Raw genomic sequence first — 13,774 nt, forward strand, 5'->3', positions numbered from 1 at the left:
GTTAATGACTGAGCCACGTCTGCCAGTGAAAAGGATAAAATATATGCAATATTAATTGAAGAAGAAAATTTTTCTTTTTTTCCGTCTCAAGAAATGAGCACTGAAAGCTGAAGGCTGGACACTGAACTGAAAATTACAACAGCTCTGTTACTGCCTGGGGAATTAAAAAAAAAATCCTTACTAATGGTACTACTATAACTACAAATGTTCAAATTGTGAACACTAAGAAGTATTGCAAAATTGCTAACGTGATAACAGAGAACAGAGTAGTAACTCGAGAATGGAAGGTTTCATTCGGTTGGGAAATATGAAATAAAGATGTAAGGATTTAAAATGTGCCTTCATTTGGTAATATTAGTGTGTGGAGTTCTGAAAAAATGGGATTTGGGGGATGGGGAAAATAGTTCCACGAATTTGAAAATGAGAATTGTGATAGGTTGAGTTAAAGTTGTTGTTGTTTTTTTTAACATTTCTGCATTGAGTTGGAAATTTTATTTTAGAATTGTGGAATATCGAAATAGCACTGCATTTGTCCTGAATGGGCTGAACATTTTGACATTGAAGTGGCTTGAATAATAATGGAATAAAGTAGCAAAATGTGGAAGAACCAAACGAAAATGTTCGTCCATTTGTAGAGGATTTTTTTGTCATGAAAAATGGCGGGATTTGTAGGAAAAAGTAACCCTTGGATGCACCCTGTAACCTACGAACACGATGAGCTGTCCACTGTAGTAACCACTGTCCCGAATGAGCTGAATATTTTGACTTTGGACTCAAAAGTTTTAGAGAGACAAATTTGTTTCCAGGAACTGAAAACAAGAGTTTGTTTTTGTGCTGAATAACCACTCGTCAGCATCCATGCGATAAGCCAACAAAATCAGCACGAGCACGTTACCTGAATCCGATGACAATCAGGATCCTGAAGATGGAAGGAAATGCCCTTTGGAATAATGGTTGGAGCTGCAAAAAGGAAAACAAACAACTGAGTGCTTTCGTAGCAATTCATTGGTAAAATCATATAACTCCAGTGACCAGTAGTTTATAAATTTTCTTCCGTGTTTCTTACCTGGCTTTTTATCATGGTCGATCGAAACATGAACTGGGAAGACGACTGATTCAGCAGGTCATTCGTAAAGGTGCTCTGAAGAGATCGGAAAGAAACTCGCCGAATTATTATGGTAACGGCAGTTGCCGTTGTCGTAGTTGCCACATGTGTTGCTCCTGGCACGGTTGTTGTGAAAATTCCCGTCGCAGCAGCATTTCCTGTTGTGGGATTTGTCGCAGCATTTCCTGTTGTGGTATTTGTCACTGAAATTCCTGTGACAGAATTTGTCGTTGTGTTTTTTGTGACAGAATTTGTTGCAACATTCCCTGTCTTGGGATTTGTCACTGAAATTCCTGTGACAGAATTTGTCGTTGTGTTTTTTGTGACAGAATTTGTTGCAGCATTTCCTGTCGTGGAATTTGTCGCTGCATTTCCCGTGGTGGGTTTAGTTCCGGGAAGTGTTGCTGTGGTTGTCACTTGTGCTGCAGTTCCCGTCACTGCTGCGGGGGGTGGTGATGTTATCGTTGTGGTCCCATTCGCACCTTCCGTGGTTGTCGGCAATGCAGTTGCTGTTGTTTGGACTGATTGTGTAGTTGCTTTAGATGTTTTCGCGACAGTGATTGCTTTTGTTGTTGTCAGATCAGGTGTCGCTGTTGTTCTAGATGTTGCGACAGATTCAAATCCAGCTGTTGATGTTTCTGAAGGTGTGAGATGAGGTGTCCCTGTTGTTGCAGTTAATGGTTGTACAGTTGTTCTTGTTGTTGTTCCTGCCGCCGTTGGGGGAGCAGGTTCTGATGTTGTGGCTGCAGTTGATGTTGGTACACTTGTCTGCAAGATTGTCGTCTGAGAAGCCGCCGTATTTGCCGCCTCGGATACCTCGGTTGTTGGCAGTAATGTTTGCACAGTTGTTTCAACAGGTGTTGCTGATTCTGTTGTGGTGGCGCCAACGGCCATTGTTGTCAGAGCAGGTGATGCCGTCTCGGATGCTGCTGGCACTGCTGCGCTTGTAGGATGTGATGTTGCCCCAGTTGCCTCCGGAGTTGACATAAACTCTGTGGTGGGCGCAGTTGTTTCTGTGGTTGTAACAGACTTTGCTGTTGCTCCACTCGTCAGCACAGATGGGACAGAAGGTGTTAATGTTTCACTGCTTGTTAATGATGTTGTCACGGTTGCTGTTGTTGGGGGAGCTGATGTTTCTGTCGCAGTGGTTGTTTCAGATTTTGCCGTCGTGGCCCCAGCTGTTGTTTCAGTAGCAGCTTCCTCTGTTGCCACCACAGCAGGTGTTAACGCTTCAATTGTGGCTGCAGATGTCGTCAGGGCTGCTGTTGTTGGGGGAGCCAATGTTTCTGTCTCAGTAGTTGTTTCAGGTTCTGCGGTTGTGGCTACAGCTGTTGCTTCAGTAGTTTCTGCCCCAGTTCCCACCCCATCAGGTGTTAATGTTTCACTTGTTGCTGTAGATGTCGTCAAGGCTGCTGTTGTTGGGGGAGCCAATGTTTCTGTGTCAGTATTTGTTTCAGGTTCTGCGGTTGTGGCTACAGCTGTTGCTTCAGTAGTTTCTGCCCCAGTTGCCACCCCATCAGGTGTTGATGTTTCACTTGTTGCTCCAGATGTCGTCAGGACTGCTGTTGTTGTGGGAGATGATGTTTCTGTCGCAGTGGTTGTTATAGATTCTGCAGTCGCGGCTTCAGCTGTTGCTTCAGTAGTTCGTGCCCCAGTTGCCACCCCATCAGGTGTTGATGTTTCACTTGTTGCTCCAGATGTTGTCAAGGCTGCTGTTGTTGGGGGAGCCAATGTTTCTGTCTCAGTGGTTGTTTCAGGTTCTGCGGTTGTGGCTACAGCTGTTGTTTCAGTAGCAGCTTCCTCTGTTGTCACTCCAGCAGGTATTAATGTTTCACTTGTTGCTGAAGATGTAGTCAGGGCTGCTCTTGTTGGGGGAGCCGATGTTTCTGTCTCGGTGGTTGTTTCAGATTCTGCAGTCGTGGCTCGAGCTGTTGCTTCAGTAGTTCCTGCCCCAGTTGCCACCCCATCAGGTGTTGATGTTTCACTTGTTGCTCCAGATGTCGTCAGGACTGCTGTTGTTGTGGGAGATGATGTTTCTGTCGCAGTGGTTGTTTCAGATTCTGCAGTCGCGGCTTCAGCTGTTGCTTCAGTAGTTCCTGCCCCAGTTGCCACCCCATCACGTGTTGATGTTTCACTTGTTGCTCCAGATGTTGTCAGGCCTGCTGTGTCTGTGGGAGCTGATGTTTCTGTCTCAGTGGTTATTTCAGATTCTGCAGTCGTGGGTCCAGCTGTTGCTTCAGTATTTCCTGCCCCAGTTGCCACCCCATCAGGTGTTAATGTTTCACTTGTTGCTGCAGATGTTGTCAGGGCTGCTGTTGTTATGGGAGCCGATGTTTCTGTCTCGGTTGTTGTTTCAGATTCTCCGGTCGTGGCTAGAGCTGTTGTTTCAGAAGTCGCTTCCTCTGTTGCCACTTCAGCAGGTGTTGATGTTTCACTTGTTTCTGTAGATGTGGTCAGGGTTACTGTAGTTGTGGGAGATAATATTTCTGTCTCAGTGGTTGTTTCAGATTCTGCAGTCGTGGCTCGAGCTGTTGCTTCAGTAGTTCCTGCCCCAGTTGCTACCCCATCAAGTGTTGATGTATCACTTGTTGCTCCAGATGTTGTCAGTCCTGCTATGTCTGTGGGAGCTGATGTTTCTGTCTCAGTGGTTATTTCAGATTCTGCAGTCGTGGGTCCAGCTGTTGCTTCAGTAGTTCCTGCCCCAGTTGCCACCCCATCAGGTGTTAATATTTCACTTGTGGCTGCAGATGTCGCTAAGGCTGCTGTTGTTGGGGGAGCCGATGTTTCACTCTCAGTGGTTGTTTGAGATTCTGCCGTCGTGGCCCCAGCTGTTGTTTCAGTAGCAGCTTCCTCTGTTGTCACTCCAGTAGGTGTTAATGTTTCACTTGTTGCTGCAGATGTCGTCAAGCCTGCTCTTGTTGGGGGAGCCGATGTTTCTGTCTCGGTGGTTGTTTCAGGTTCTGCGGTTGTGGCTACAGCTGTTTCAGTCGTAGCTTCCCCTGTTGTCACTACAATAGGTATTAATATTTCACTTGTTGCTGCAGATGTCGTCAAGGCTGCTGTTGTTGGGGGAGCCAATGTTTCTGTCTCAGTGGTTGTTTCAGGTCCTGCGGTTGTGGCTACAGCTGTTGTTTCAGTCGTAGCTTCCTCTGTTGCCACCCCAGCAGGTGTTAATGTTTCACTTGTTGCTGCAGATGTTGTCAGGGCTGCTGTTGTTATGGGAGCCGATGTTTCTGTCTCGGTTGTTGTTTCAGATTCTCCGGTCGTGGCCCCAGCTGTTGTTTGAGTAGCAGCTTCCTCTGTTGTCACTACTGTAGGTGTTAATGTTTCACTTGTTGCTCCAGATGTCATCAGGGCTGCTGTTGTTGGGGGAGCCGATGTTTCTGTCTCGGTGGTTGTTTCAGATTCTGCAGTCGTGGCTCCAGCTGTTGTTTCAGTCATAGCTTCCCCTGTTGTCACTACAGTAGGTGTTAATATTTCACCTGTGGCTGCAGATGTCGCTAAGGCTGCGGTTGTTGGGGGAGCCGATGTTTCTGTCTCGGTGGTTGTTTCAGATTCTGCCGTCGTGGCACCAGCTGTTGTTTGAGTAGCAGCTTCCTCTGTTGTCACTCCAGCAGGTGTTAATGTTTCACTTGTTTCTGCAGATGTTGTCAGGGCTGCTGTTGTTAAGGGAGCCGATGTTTCTGTCTCGGTTGTTGTTTCAGGTTCTGCGGTTGTGGCTACAGCTGTTGTTTCAGTCGTAGCTTCCTCTGTTACCACCCCAGCAGGTGTTAACGTTTCACTTGTGGCTGCAGATGTCGCTAAGGCTGCTGTTGTTGGGGGAGCCGATGTTTCACTCTCAGTGGTTGTTTCAGATTCTGCCGTCGTGGCCCCAGCAGTTGTTTCAATAGCAGCTTCCTCTGCTGTCACTCCAGCAGATGTTAATGTTTCACTCGTTGCTGCAGATGTCGTCAGGGCTGCTGTTGTTGGGGGAGCCGATGTTTCTGTCTCGGTGGTTGTTTCAGATTCTGCATTTGTGACTCGAGCTGTTGCTTCAGTAGTTCCTGCCACAGTTGCCACCCCATCAGGTGTTAATATTTCTCTTGTGGCTGCAGATGTCGCTAAGGCTGCTGTTGTTGGGGGAGCCGATGTTTCACTCTCAGTGGTTGTTTCAGGTCCTGCGGTTGTGGCTACAGCTGTTGTTTCAGTCGTAGCTTCCTCTGTTGCCACCCCAGCAGGTGTTAATGTTTCACTTGTTGCTGCAGATGTTGTCAGGGCTGCTGTTGTTATGGGAGCCGATGTTTCTGTCTCGGTTGTTGTTTCAGATTCTCCGGTCGTGGCCCCAGCTGTTGTTTGAGTAGCAGCTTCCTCTGTTGTCACTCCTGTAGGTGTTAATGTTTCACTCGTTGCTCCAGATGTCGTCAGGGCTGCTGTTGTTGGGGGAGCCGATGTTTCTGTCTCGGTTGTTGTTTCAGATTCTCCGGTCGTGGCCCCAGCTGTTGTTTGAGTAGCAGCTTCCTCTGTTGTCACTCCTGTAGGTGTTAATGTTTCACTCGTTGCTGCAGATGTCGTCAGGGCTGCTGTTGTTGGGGGAGCCAATGTTTCTGTCTCGGTGGTTGTTTCAGATTCTGCAGTCGTGACTCGAGCTGTTGCTTCAGTAGTTCCTGCCACAGTTGCCACCCCATCAGGTGTTAATATTTCTCTTGTGGCTGCAGATGTCGCTAAGGCTGCTGTTGTTGGGGGAGCCGATGTTTCACTCTCAGTGGTTGTTTCAGATTCTGCCGTCGTGGCCCCAGCTGTTGTTTCAATAGCAGCTTCCTCTGTTGTCACTCCAGCAGGTGTTAATGTTTCACTTGTTGCTGCAGATGCTGTCAGGGCTGCTGTTGTTATGGGAGCCGATGTTTCTGTCTCGGTTGTTGTTTCAGATTCTCCGGTCGTGGCCCCAGCTGTTGTTTCAGTAGCAGCTTCCTCTGTTGCCACTTCAGCAGGTGTTGATGTTTCACTTGTTGCTGCAGATGTGGTCAGTGTTACTGTAGTTGTGGGAGATAATATTTCTGTCTCAGTGGTTGTTTCAGATTCTGCCGTCGTGGCCCCAGCTGTTGTTTCAATAGCAGCTTCCTCTGTTGCCACTCCAGCAGGTGTTAACGTTTCACTTGTGCCTGCAGATGTCGCTAAGGCTGCTGTTGTTGGGGGAGCCAATGTTTTTGTCTCAGTGGTTGTTTCAGAATCTGCGGTTGTGGCTCCAGCTGTTGTTTCAGTAGCAGCTTCCTCTGTTGTCACTCCAGTAGGTGTTAATGTTTCACTTGTTGCTGCAGATGTCGTCAAGGCTGCTGTTGTTGGTGGAGCCAATGTTTCGGTCTCGGTGGTTGTTTCAGGTTCTGCGGTTGTGGCTACAGCTGTTTCAGTCGTAGCTTCCCCTGTTGTCACTACAGTAGGTGTTAATGTTTCACTCGTTGCTGCAGATGTCGTCAGGGCTGCTGTTGTTGGGGGAGCCGATGTTTCTGTCTCGGTGGTTGTTTCAGATTCTGCAGTCGTGGCTCCAGCTGTTGTTTCACTCATAGCTTCCCCTGTTGTCACTACAGTAGGTGTTAATATTTCACTTGTGGCTGCAGATGTCGCTAAGGCTGCTGTTGTTGGGGGAGCCGATGTTTCACTCTCAGTGGTTGTTTCAGATTCTGCCGTCGTGGCCCCAGCTGTTGTTTCAATAGCAGCTTCCTCTGTTGTCACTCCAGCAGGTGTTAATGTTTCACTTGTTGCTGCAGATGTCGTCAAGGCTGCTGTTGTTGGGGGAGCCAATGTTTCTGTCTCAGTGGTTGTTTCAGGTCCTGCGGTTGTGGCTACAGCTGTTGTTTCAGTTGTAGCTTCCTCTGTTGTCACTCCTGTAGGTGTTAATGTTTCACTCGTTGCTGCAGATGTCGTCAGGGCTGCTGTTGTTGGGGGAGCCAATGTTTCTGTCTCGGTGGTTGTTTCAGATTCTGCAGTCGTGACTCGAGCTGTTGCTTCAGTAGTTCCTGCCACAGTTGCCACCCCATCAGGTGTTAATATTTCTCTTGTGGCTGCAGATGTCGCTAAGGCTGCTGTTGTTGGGGGAGCCGATGTTTCACTCTCAGTGGTTGTTTCAGATTCTGCCGTCGTGGCCCCAGCTGTTGTTTCAATAGCAGCTTCCTCTGTTGTCACTCCAGCAGGTGTTAATGTTTCACTTGTTGCTGCAGATGCTGTCAGGGCTGCTGTTGTTATGGGAGCCGATGTTTCTGTCTCGGTTGTTGTTTCAGATTCTCCGGTCGTGGCCCCAGCTGTTGTTTCAGTAGCAGCTTCCTCTGTTGCCACTTCAGCAGGTGTTGATGTTTCACTTGTTGCTGCAGATGTGGTCAGTGTTACTGTAGTTGTGGGAGATAATATTTCTGTCTCAGTGGTTGTTTCAGATTCTGCCGTCGTGGCCCCAGCTGTTGTTTCAATAGCAGCTTCCTCTGTTGCCACTCCAGCAGGTGTTAACGTTTCACTTGTGCCTGCAGATGTCGCTAAGGCTGCTGTTGTTGGGGGAGCCAATGTTTTTGTCTCAGTGGTTGTTTCAGAATCTGCGGTTGTGGCTCCAGCTGTTGTTTCAGTAGCAGCTTCCTCTGTTGTCACTCCAGTAGGTGTTAATGTTTCACTTGTTGCTGCAGATGTCGTCAAGGCTGCTGTTGTTGGTGGAGCCAATGTTTCGGTCTCGGTGGTTGTTTCAGGTTCTGCGGTTGTGGCTACAGCTGTTTCAGTCGTAGCTTCCCCTGTTGTCACTACAGTAGGTGTTAATGTTTCACTCGTTGCTGCAGATGTCGTCAGGGCTGCTGTTGTTGGGGGAGCCGATGTTTCTGTCTCGGTGGTTGTTTCAGATTCTGCAGTCGTGGCTCCAGCTGTTGTTTCACTCATAGCTTCCCCTGTTGTCACTACAGTAGGTGTTAATATTTCACTTGTGGCTGCAGATGTCGCTAAGGCTGCTGTTGTTGGGGGAGCCGATGTTTCACTCTCAGTGGTTGTTTCAGATTCTGCCGTCGTGGCCCCAGCTGTTGTTTCAATAGCAGCTTCCTCTGTTGTCACTCCAGCAGGTGTTAATGTTTCACTTGTTGCTGCAGATGTCGTCAAGGCTGCTGTTGTTGGGGGAGCCAATGTTTCTGTCTCAGTGGTTGTTTCAGGTCCTGCGGTTGTGGCTACAGCTGTTGTTTCAGTTGTAGCTTCCTCTGTTGTCACTCCAGCAGGTGTTAACGTTTCAATTGTGGCTGCAGATGTCGTCAGGGCTGCTGTTGTTGGGGTAGCTGATGTTTCTGTCTCGGTGGTTGTTTCAGATTCTGCGGTTGTGGCTCCAGCTGTTGTTTCAGTAGCAGCTTCCTCTGTTGCCACTCCAGCAGGTGTTAACGTTTCACTTGTGCCTGCAGATGTCGCTAAGGCTGCTGTTGTTGGGGGAGCCAATGTTTTTGTCTCAGTGGTTGTTTCAGAATCTGCGGTTGTGGCTCCAGCTGTTGTTTCAGTAGCAGCTTCCTCTGTTGTCACTCCAGTAGGTGTTAATGTTTCACTTGTTGCTGCAGATGTCGTCAAGGCTGCTGTTGTTGGTGGAGCCAATGTTTCGGTCTCGGTGGTTGTTTCAGGTTCTGCGGTTGTGGCTACAGCTGTTTCAGTCGTAGCTTCCCCTGTTGTCACTACAGTAGGTGTTAATGTTTCACTCGTTGCTGCAGATGTCGTCAGGGCTGCTGTTGTTGGGGGAGCCGATGTTTCTGTCTCGGTGGTTGTTTCAGATTCTGCAGTCGTGGCTCCAGCTGTTGTTTCACTCATAGCTTCCCCTGTTGTCACTACAGTAGGTGTTAATATTTCACTTGTGGCTGCAGATGTCGCTAAGGCTGCTGTTGTTGGGGGAGCCGATGTTTCACTCTCAGTGGTTGTTTCAGATTCTGCCGTCGTGGCCCCAGCTGTTGTTTCAATAGCAGCTTCCTCTGTTGTCACTCCAGCAGGTGTTAATGTTTCACTTGTTGCTGCAGATGTCGTCAAGGCTGCTGTTGTTGGGGGAGCCAATGTTTCTGTCTCAGTGGTTGTTTCAGGTCCTGCGGTTGTGGCTACAGCTGTTGTTTCAGTTGTAGCTTCCTCTGTTGTCACTCCAGCAGGTGTTAACGTTTCAATTGTGGCTGCAGATGTCGTCAGGGCTGCTGTTGTTGGGGTAGCTGATGTTTCTGTCTCGGTGGTTGTTTCAGATTCTGCAGTTGTGGCTCCAGCTGTTGGTTCAGTCGTAGCTTCCCCTATTGTCACTACAGTAGGTGTTGATATTTCACTTGTTGCTGCAGATGTTGTCAGGGCTGTTGTTGTTGTGGGAGCCGATGTTTCTGCCTCGGTGGTTGTTTCAGATTCTGTGGTTGTGGCTTGAGCTGTTGTTTGAGTTATTTCTGCCCCAGTTGCCACTCCATTAGGCATTGATGTTTCACCTGTGGCCGCAGATGTTGTCAGGGCTGGTGTTGTTACGGAAGCTGATGTTTCTGTTGCAGTGGGTGTTTCAGATTCTGCGGTTGTGGCTCCAGGTGTTGTTTCAGTAGTTCCTGTCCCAGTTGCCACACCATCAGGCGTTGATATTTCACTTGTGGCTGCAGATGTTGTCAGGGCTGTTGTTGTTGTGGGAGTCAACGTTTTTATCTCAATGGTTGTTTCAGATTCTGTGGCCGTGGCTACAGCTGTTGTTTCAGTCGTAGCTTCCTCTGTAGCCACTCCAGCAGGTGTTAATATTTCACTTGTCGCTGCAGATGTTGTCAGGGCTTCTGTTGTTGTGGTCGCTGATGCTTCTGTCGCAGTGTTTGTTTCAGATTCTGCAGTCATGGCTCCAGGTGTTGTTTCAGTAGTTCCTGTCCCAGTTGCCACACCATCAGGCGTTGATATTTCAGCAGGCGTTAATGTTTCACTTGTGACGGCAGACGTCAAGGCTGCAGTTGTTGTGCGAGCTGATGTTTGTGCAGTTGTCTCAACGGTTGTTGGCAGTCCTGATGTTGTTGAGAGAGCAGATTTTTCTTCTGTTGTTTCAACAAGAGTTGTTGACTCCGTTGTTGTGGCGACGGCAGTTGTCACGTCGGTCGCCGTCAGTGAAGTTCCATCAGTTGTTGTCTGAGAAGGAGTTGTCAACATGCCCGTTGCTGTTGCGACTGATGGGGGATCAGTGTCAGAATTTGTTGGTGCAGAAGTCACCACCACCGTTGCCGTTGTAGAGGCTTGTACAGCTGTCTGAGTAGCTGTCGTCATTGCTTTAGTTGCTTCTGTGGTTGTCAAAGCAGCAGTTGTGACAGCAGATTGTGTTGTTGATACAGCTATGGCTGTTGACTCCACATTAATGGAGGCAGTTTCAATGTCAAAGCCACTGACAATTAAAGCCGCATCGGACAAGACCTCCGCAATTTGGGTGTCACTTGGTGTCGATGTATCAGTGAACTCAACATCCATGACGTTGACGACTGAGCCACTCCTGCAGAAGAAATCACAAAAAAATGTTTGTCAACTGTAAATACTTTCTGTATTTCACCTGTTAAACCACAACAGCAAAGTACCTGAATGTGATGATGATCACGATCACAAAGGAGGAAGGAAATGCTTCAGAAAATATCGGTGTAAGCTGTAGAGAGGGGTGCAGGTTGGGGCGTCAATGACATTGGTTTGAATTTATCACTGTTATCATATTTCATATTGTGACATAATTTTTTTTTTTTACTTACTTGTGTCTTGATCATGTCTGCTCTGTTTTGATAAGCCACGGAGTTTGGATCCTGCAAATCACTTGTAAAGGTGCTTTGAAGAGATCTGAAAGTAACTCGTTTGGCAATCGTGTCTGTTGTTTTTTTTGTCGATGTCGTGACTGCCATTGTTGTAAAGTCTATTGTTGTGGCAACTGTTGTTTTGACAGGTGTTGCCACTTCGGCTGTTGTTGTGAGCGCTGCTGTTGTGGCAGCTGTTGTTGTTCCTGCTGTTGTTGTTTCCACAGATGTCATAGCTGCCTTTGTAGAAGAGCCTATTGTGGCAACTGTTGTTGCAGCAGGAGTTGTTGTTTCTGCAGGTGTCCTGTCTGCTGTTGTGGTAAAGTCTATTATTGTGGCAGCTGTCGTTGTTTCATCGGGGTTCGCTGCTGTTGTTGTTGCGCCAGCTGTTATTGTTTCTGCAGGTGTTGTCACTGATGCAGTCGTGGCTCCAACTGTTGTTTCAGTAGTTCCTCCCGCTGTTGCCACCCCATCAGGGGCCAGTATTTCACTTGTTGCTGCAGATGTCATCAGGGCTGCTGTTGTTGTGGGAGATGATGTTTCTGTCTCAGTGGTTGTTTCAAATGCTGCAGTCGTGGCTCCAGTTGTTGTTTCAGTCGTAGCTTCCTCTGTTGTCACTCCAGTAGGTGTTAATGTTTCACTTGTGGCTGTAGATGTCGTCAGGGGTGCTGCTGTTGGGGGAGCCGATGTTTCTGGCTCAGTGGTTATTTCAGGACCTGCAGTAGTGGCTACAGCCGTTGTTTCAGTAGTTCCTGCCCCAGTTGCCACCCCATCAGGCGGTGATATTTCACTTGTTGCTGCAGATGTTGTCAGAGCTGCTGTTGTTGTGGGAGCTGATGTTTCTGTCTCAGTGGTTGTTTCTGGACCTGCAGTAGTGGCTACAGCTGTTGTTTCAGTCGTTCCTGCCCCAGTTGCCACCAAATCTGACGTTGATATTTCACTTGTGGCTGCAGATGTCGCTAAGGCTGCTGTTGTTGGTGGAGCCGATGTTTCACTCTCAGTGGTTGTTTCAGATTCTGCCGTCGTGGCCCCAGCTGTTGTTTCAATAGCAGCTTCCTCTGTTGTCACTCCAGCAGGTGTTAACGTTTCAATTGTGGCTGCAGATGTCGCCACGGCTGCTGTTGTTGGGGGAGCCAATGTTACTGTCTCGGTGGTTGTTTCAGATTCTGCAGTCGTGACTCGAGGTGTTGCTTCAGTAGTTCCTGCCACAGTTGCCACCCCATCAGGTGTTAATATTTCACTTGTTGCTGCAGATGTCATCAAGGCTGCTGTTGTTGGGGGAGCCAATGTTTCTGTCTCAGTGGTTGTTTCAGGTCCTGCGGTTGTGGCTACAGCTGTTGTTTCAGTTGTAGCTTCCTCTGTTGCCACCCCAGCAGGTGTTAACGTTTCAATTGTGGCTGCAGATGTCGCCACGGCTGCTGTTGTTGGGGGAGCCAATGTTACTGTCTCGGTGGTTGTTTCAGATTCTGCAGTCGTGACTCGAGGTGTTGCTTCAGTAGTTCCTGCCACAGTTGCCACCCCATCAGGTGTTAATATTTCACTTGTGGCTGCAAATGTCGCTAAGGCTGCTGTTGTTGGGGGAGCCGATGTTTCACTCACAGTGGTTGTTTCAGATTCTGCCGTCGTGGCCCCAGCTGTTGTTTCAATAGCAGCTTCCTCTGTTGTCACTCCAGCAGGTGTTAATGTTTCACTCGTTGCTACAGATGTTGTCAGAGCTTCTGTTGTTGTGGGAGCTGATGTTTCTGTCTCAGTGGTTATTTCAGATTCTGCAGTCGTGGCTCGAGCTGTTGCTTCAGTAGTTCCTGCCCCAGTTGCCACCCCATCAGGTGTTAATATTTCACTTGTGGCTGCAGATGTCGCTAAGGCTGCTGTTGTTGGGGGAGCCGATGTTTTACTCTCAGTGGTTGTTTCAGATTCTGCCGTCGTGGCCCCAGCTGTTGTTTCAGTAGCAGCTTCCTCTGTTGCCACTCCAGCAGGTGTTAACGTTTCAATTGTGGCTGCAGATGTCGTCAGGGCTGCTGTTGTTGGGGTAGCGGATGTTTCTGTCTCGGTGGTTGTTTCAGATTCTGCAGTCGTGGCCCCAGCTGTTGTTTCAATAGCAGCTTCCTCTGTTGCCACTCCAGCAGGTGTTAACGTTTCACTTGTGCCTGCAGATGTCGCTAAGGCTGCTGTTGTTGGGGGAGCCAATGTTTTTGTCTCAGTGGTTGTTTCAGAATCTGCGGTTGTGGCTCCAGCTGTTGTTTCAGTAGCAGCTTCCTCTGTTGTCACTCCAGTAGGTGTTAATGTTTCACTTGTTGCTGCAGATGTCGTCAAGGCTGCTGTTGTTGGTGGAGCCAATGTTTCGGTCTCGGTGGTTGTTTCAGGTTCTGCGGTTGTGGCTACAGCTGTTTCAGTCGTAGCTTCCCCTGTTGTCACTACAGTAGGTGTTAATGTTTCACTCGTTGCTGCAGATGTCGTCAGGGCTGCTGTTGTTGGGGGAGCCGATGTTTCACTCTCAGTGGTTGTTTCAGATTCTGCCGTCGTGGCCCCAGCTGTTGTTTCAATAGCAGCTTCCTCTGTTGTCACTCCAGCAGGTATTAATGTTTCACTTGTTGCTGCAGATGTCGTCAAGGCTGCTGTTGTTGGGGGAGCCAATGTTTCTGTCTCAGTGGTTGTTTCAGGTCCTGCGGTTGTGGCTACAGCTGTTGTTTCAGTTGTAGCTTCCTCTGTTGCCACCCCAGCAGGTGTTAACGTTTCAATTGTGGCTGCAGATGTCGCCACGGCTGCTGTTGTTGGGGGAGCCAATGTTTCTGTCTCGGTGGTTGTTTGAGATTCTGCAGTCGTGACTCGAGGTGTTGCTTCAGTAGTTCCTGCCACAGTTGCCACCCCATCAGGTGTTAATATTTCACTTGTGGCTGCAAATGTCGCTAAGGCTGCTGTTGTTGGGGGAGCCGATGTT

The sequence above is a fragment of the Hippocampus zosterae genome, chromosome 1 (assembly GCF_025434085.1).
Source record: "Hippocampus zosterae strain Florida chromosome 1, ASM2543408v3, whole genome shotgun sequence".
Taxonomy (NCBI): Eukaryota; Metazoa; Chordata; class Actinopteri; order Syngnathiformes; family Syngnathidae; genus Hippocampus; species Hippocampus zosterae.